Source organism: Hyperoodon ampullatus, assembly GCF_949752795.1.
Source record: "Hyperoodon ampullatus genome assembly, chromosome: 4".
NCBI lineage: Eukaryota > Metazoa > Chordata > Mammalia > Artiodactyla > Ziphiidae > Hyperoodon > Hyperoodon ampullatus.
Window position 1 is genome coordinate 36975395 of NC_136917.1, and position 6217 is coordinate 36981611.

The following is a 6217-nucleotide window of genomic DNA, read 5'->3' on the forward strand; positions in this document are numbered from 1 at the left end:
CCCTCGACGGGGGAGGGAACCCTGCAGGCCCCGCCCTGCCCCAGGGGAAGTGAGAATGGGGGGCCCTCCCCCGCATCCTCACCACTTCCTCCGGGGGAGAGGCGGTGGCGGAGGGGCATGGGGGAAGGGTGGGAGGCGACGGGCGAGGGAGTTCAGAGGATCGGCCTCAGGTTCAGAGTGGGGGGTCTCCCTGGCCCCACGCCCAGGAAAGGCACGACTGGCGTTAATATATACCTCGCAGGCAGCCACCCCCCGCAATCTGCTCCTTCCTGGGGGGCCCCTTCCCAAGCGACCCGGACTCTGCCTGCTCCTCCCCACCCTGGGGGCCCCCGCTGCCTCCTCCCTGCTCCCTCGGCCGCTTGCTTCACCCCCATTCGATCTACTCCCCTACAGGAGCCTGATCCTGTAGGGCTGCCGACCAGCTGCCGGCCCACAAGATCCTCCCCCTCTCCCCGCCCCCCGCAGGCCCGAGGTCCAGCCCCATCTTCTCTCTGCATCAGCCCAACTCCCTGAGCCAGACAAGCTGCCTGTAGAGATTCACCTGGATTCCAGTCTTCCCTCCAAAGATTGGACCCATGCTTTGCTCAGAGCCTCAGTTTGTTCATGTGAAAAATGGGGACAGGTGTCACTCTTCGCGGTGCTGCTGTGGGGTTTTAAAGGAACAGTGTCGAGAGTGGGTTTCCCACTTTGGCAGCATGGAAGCATCTGCTCATTACTTCACTAACTCATCCACTTATTCATTTAATTATTTATTAATGTATCCATTGATTCACACACACACCCTCCCCAATCCCAGGCAGCTTGGGAGCGACCTCAGGGGCCCACAGGACTGTGGGTGGGGACAGCCCCAGGGTCTTGAGGCAGAAATGGGAGCTTCCACTTAACCAACCTGAAGCCTCCTCAGAGAGGCCCCTGGGGTCCCACCCCCAAGAGGCCTCTGCCTTTCACTGCAGCCTCCACCTGTCCCCCCAAACAGGTCGGTACCTCTCAGGGCCTTGGGAGGATTCCGGCTGATGCAGGCAAACGCCACGGCTGGGCACATTATTGAGCTCCTACTGCGTGCTGGGGTCCTCCCCTTGGGGACAGGAATGCTGGGTGGGTCCCTGTGGCTCCTCCTGTTCTGTGGACGCACATGCCCCACGCTTGTTGGTTTGGGGCTTCCCTGCTTTTAATGCTTTCTGGATACTGGAACATTCGGGGTCCAGGACTGGCCCAGAGTGTCCCTGAGGAGTGAATGCCTGAGTTTTGCTCTCATTTCATCGTTTTTCTGTTTCTTTCTATTTATGGCAAGAGAAACTGGTTTTCCATTCCTGGTGATGACTGGAAGCTTCCCTCTTGAAATTTATTTACTGAAGTAGAAACAGAAAAGGGGTTGACTTAAAGGAAAAAATTGTGACATTGACCTAAAGCGGGCTTCTATGTTATGGTGGTGGTTTTCCATCCCGAGTGAGAGTCTGGTCAGCTCAGAGGTGATGAGGGATGGCCCCAAACCCTCCCCCAGCACACAGGCCTGGGCATACAGCAGGTGTTCAATAGAGGGTGGTAGACTGGATGAACGATGGTGCTTGCACTTGACCGAAAGAAAAAACAAAAACAAATCAACTTCTGAAGCTGGTCTTGTGAAATCGATCTCACCACCTTCTGACCCCCAAATCTTCTGGTTCCCCAACATCGGCCTGTGAAAAGGCCTAACCTGGGTCTGGGTATACAGCAAGTGTACATAAAATGTGCACTGGATGAGTGCAGGAGTCCTGCCTGTCCTGGGGGGTGGAGGTCAGGGTAGCATAAGAAGCTATTTTCTTGTCCCATAGCCCTTCTGGACTCATTCAATCAATCAACAAGTATTGGACCTAGTGACTCTTCTGAGCCTGCGGGAGCCTCGGGACACCACAACCTCGGGAAAGAGTCAACAGGGCCACCGGTCATAAAGCAGGCTCTGCCCGGTGTCCATCTGGTGCTGAAGGGGGCTGCCGGCGCATCAGCTTCCTCGTCTGTAAAATGGTCTCGTGAGACTGGAAAGAGCCAGAGGGCAGGGGCTGAGTCCTCTCCCAGCGGCCTGACGAACACCTGCACTGGACGAGGGAGGAGGGCGGTTCCTGCTCCAGGCGAGGGCGGAGGCGGGACAGGAGGGGAGGGGCCGCCGCCTGCGCCAGTAACCCGATCCTCAGGAATGCGCCGGGGCCAGAAGCGCCCCCAGCCCGAGCCCGGCGCCCTTCCCCCGGCCCACCCGCGGGGTTCTGCCACCCGGGGACGGTCTCCGCAAGTTCCACCCCCACCAGCCCTTGGGTCCTAAGCGCCGGGGGACTGTCCGCAGAAGCCCCATCCAGTTCCGCGGTGCTCTGAGCACCCCGGGACCATCCTTGGCAAGAGCCTCTGCCCCAGGACCCCTCCGCTTCACTCCCTTCGGCTTCCTGCTTAACTCTTTTTCTTTGGGGCTTTCCGTTTTATTAAGTAGATTTTAGGTCTCTGGAGCTTCAAATAAAGACTAAACATTAAATCGAATTGCAGGTTGCTTTAAACAAGAAAGCAGATCTCTTCGCGCTGGGGAGAGGGCAGAGCTGCAGAGATTTGAACGCCGGCGAGGGGGCGTTATGTTGAGCCTCCGTTTGGAAGGCTGGGGTGGGAATGGGGCTGAGGCCTTGGCTGTGTGACCCGGGGCAGGTCGCGTGCCCTCTCTGGACGCTGTTCTGGGAAGTGGGATAATGTCCCAAGACTTAAGAAGCTGCAGGGAGAGTAAAGGCGAAAATGAAGAGTCCCAACCTAGCCCTGTTACCCTCTGGTCCCTCAATCCTATCCGCCACTTCTGCTGCCCTTGAGACAAATACCACCTAGGTTTCAGGGGAGGTACCTTCACTGCCCCCCCTTGCCTTCCTTCTCTCACTCTGGCTCCCCTTGGCTCAGTGAATCCAGCCCCACTTGCCTCTCTACCCTCCATCGGTGTGGCCAGCAGGTTCTACCCCTGGGCCTTTGCACTTGCTGTTCTCACTGGGACACTGCCCTCAAATGAATTATCTCGTGATTTGCTCCAGCTCCTCCTGTATTCAACATCACCTCCTGGGTGACCCTCCCAGAGTACCCAACTCTAAAACACTACCCGCTTCATCCTCCATGAAGGAGGTACCATTTATTTTCCTTGAAGCGGTGCTTGTCAGGTTCCTCCTTCACACTGTGTGTCTGAGAGGTTGCCGGTGTTTGTGTCACCCATGTGAGTCCCCGTCACTAGGCTCCCAGTAGGTGCTCAATCATTGTATGTGGAATGAATGAATGAATGGGAGTTTTCCCTGGTGCACTGCATGGGACTGTTGATGGATTTCAGGCCCCCCTTGACCTGCCTGAGAATCCCCCAGTTTGGGAGGACTAAAGCTGGACACAGCTGCCCCCCAGCTCTATGGGGTCAGCGCTGGTCCAAATGGAGGAGCAGGACTGGAGTGTCCCAGAGGGAGGAATGAGAGGATGGGGAAGGGCACTGGGTCACAGGGAACAGCAAGTGCACAGCAGAGGAGCCTGAGGGGGGTAGATATTGGAGAGTAGGGATGGCAGAGGCTGCCAAGGGCAGCTCCCCACACTTAGAGGCCAAGACAGGTCTTCCCCACCTAGCTCCAAGGACCCTCCTGGGGCAGAGAGAATCAGAAACACAGAGTAGACAGGGCTCAGTCAGATGGAAGGGTTTAGGGGAGTCCCTGGAGGCATGGTTAAGGAAGACTTCTTGGAGGAGGGAATACTGGAGGTGGGTTTTGAAGGATGAGTAGGAGTTTGCCAGGAGGCTAAGGAAGGGCACTCCAGGCTGAGGGTACTCCAAAGAACTGCAGTTAAGTTTGGCCAAATGATAATAAAGTAAAACAATTATAGAGAACATTTATTGAGCCCTTACTATTTGTTCAAATACTTCCAATAAAAGTCACAATACTCCACGAAGTAGGGGGATTACTTGCTCCATTTTCATAAGCAGTAAACAGACTCAGAGAGGTAACATGCCTTGGCCTTCTGTGCCTCCATTTCCCAAAGCCTGTCTGTTGGGTGACCACTCAGCTCAAGCTGGCCCTGTCCACAGCTTACCAGACCATCCCTACCTATCAAAGTCAAGGCCCAAGGTCAGGGTGGAGCCTCCCTAGGCCTCCCACTCACCCTCCTGCCTTGGGGAGAAGCATGATCCCATCTCCTTCAGTCTAGGCCCACTGCACAGGCCCAGAGAAGTGTCCTAGGGCAGGGCTGGTTACAGGCTGGGGGCTGCATCCACTCCATTTAGGGGTCCCTTTGCTCAGGCTGGTACCCAAGAGGACAGGTCTGGAGGGCACAGAGACCCACATTCCTGGAAACACAGACACATACATCTATACACACACACGGGTACATAGATCCATATGCACGGATGCACACGGGCACAGACACCCACTCCCATGTGTGAACACATTTGGGTACGCTGACCCACGCGTGAACACACACAGCCACATGTGGGCACAAACAGACATTTGTGTGTATGTAGACACAAACCCATACCCCCAACCCTCTGCCAGCCAGGCCAGGCTTCTTGCTCGTGATGACAACCTCCCTCATGGCCCTCTTGCTCCACAGCCCAGTTAGGGGCAAGGCCAGGTGAGGAAGGGAAACAGAAGGACGGGTGCTCATGTCCATAGGCCAGTCAGACAAACTGAGGCCAGAAACTGCCGCAGCAACCCCACCAGCCAGTGTTCTCCTTTAACACTGGCTATTGGATGCTAGGCCCCATGCAGGAAGCTGGGGACCCAGCAGGCTCAAGATAGACAAGGTCCCTGCCCTCCTGGGACTTATGGTCCATCCCATCGTTCTGGATGGTTCTGAGAATATAACGGAAACAAAGTGAGTGGGAGGGGCCTCTCTGAGGACAAGTGTAAGCATGGTGGGAGGAGGAAGGGAGCATCAAGCTGAGGGCATAGCACCTATCGATGAGGCAGCAATGAGTTGGAAAGACAAAGCTCAGAGAGGTTGAGGGTGAAAGGTTAGAGGGGGTCACCCAAAGGAGCAAAGGAGCGTATGGGGCCTCCACCAACTGCTTATGGATTGGGCGCCATCCTGAGTGTGGTGAGAGCCATGGAGGGGTTCTGTGCAGGGGCTGTAGGTCAGATCCAAATGTCCCGAGGATCTCTTAGGAGTGTGGGGAGGGGCCCCTCTCACCTCCCTCATATCCCATCGCCAGCCAGCCTTTATGGAGGTCCATTAAGCCTGACCTGACAGTCGTGATAACAGTAATAAACAGGTAATAATTACCAGCTTGGATTCCTGCCTTAACAACCCAGTCCGGGAGTCACCGGGGTACCCACAGGAGGCCCTGGCAGACGCAGAGATAAAACGTAGGCGGCTGCCCAGGGGCACGGACGCCCGGATTCTACCAGATGGATAAGAGCTCAGGCCTGGTCACAGCTCTGGCCCCGAGGGCAGGTCACTCCACCTCGCAGAGTCTTAATTTCCCGTCTGTAAAGTCAGGAAGTCGGACTCCCGCGCTTTAGACCCCACCCAGTGAAGAGTAGCAGGATCAAAGCATTTCCAGCAACTTCTGGCTGAAACCTCCTCTCCCCTCCCCCGTCTTCCTGGGGCAAACACACCACCGGGGACTGGGGTGGGGGTGGCGGTGACGTGGAGACAGACCTGGCCCACGCCCCCGGCGAGCCACCCGGCACAGCTCCCTCAGGCCCGCACAGAGCCTAGACAGAGGTGCGCTAAGGAAGGCACAGTCGGCACAGTGGAGCGGGAGGCGACAGGGAGTTATTTATCCATCCGGAACCCCATCCCCCTCCGGTCTCCGGAGGTCGGCACCGCCCCCGCCCGGCCGGGGCCCCACGCGCGGACGCGGGGCGGAGCCGGGCCTCGGGGCGGGCGGGCGCCGGGTGGCCGGGCCCATCACGCCACCCGGAACGTGCCTTGGCGGGAGGCGGCACTGGGGGCATTGGTCGTACACAGCACTCCTGGGGCGGAGTGACCGGGCTGGGCGCTCTGCTAGCCCCCATGACGTCAACCCATAAGGCAACGCGCTGTTGTGCCGTTTACCGCGCGTCACCCGGACAACGGCGCTCGGTGGGGGTTGAGGGGGGCGTCAGTGACTTAGCCCCGCCCCGCCATGCAAATGAGCAACGTCACTCGTGCCCAATGGCGAGCAGGGACAGTGAGCTCATCGCGCCCGGCCGAGGCTATAAGGGGGCGCGCGGGACGCGCGACTCAGGAGCCGCCGCCAGCGGAGGGCCGG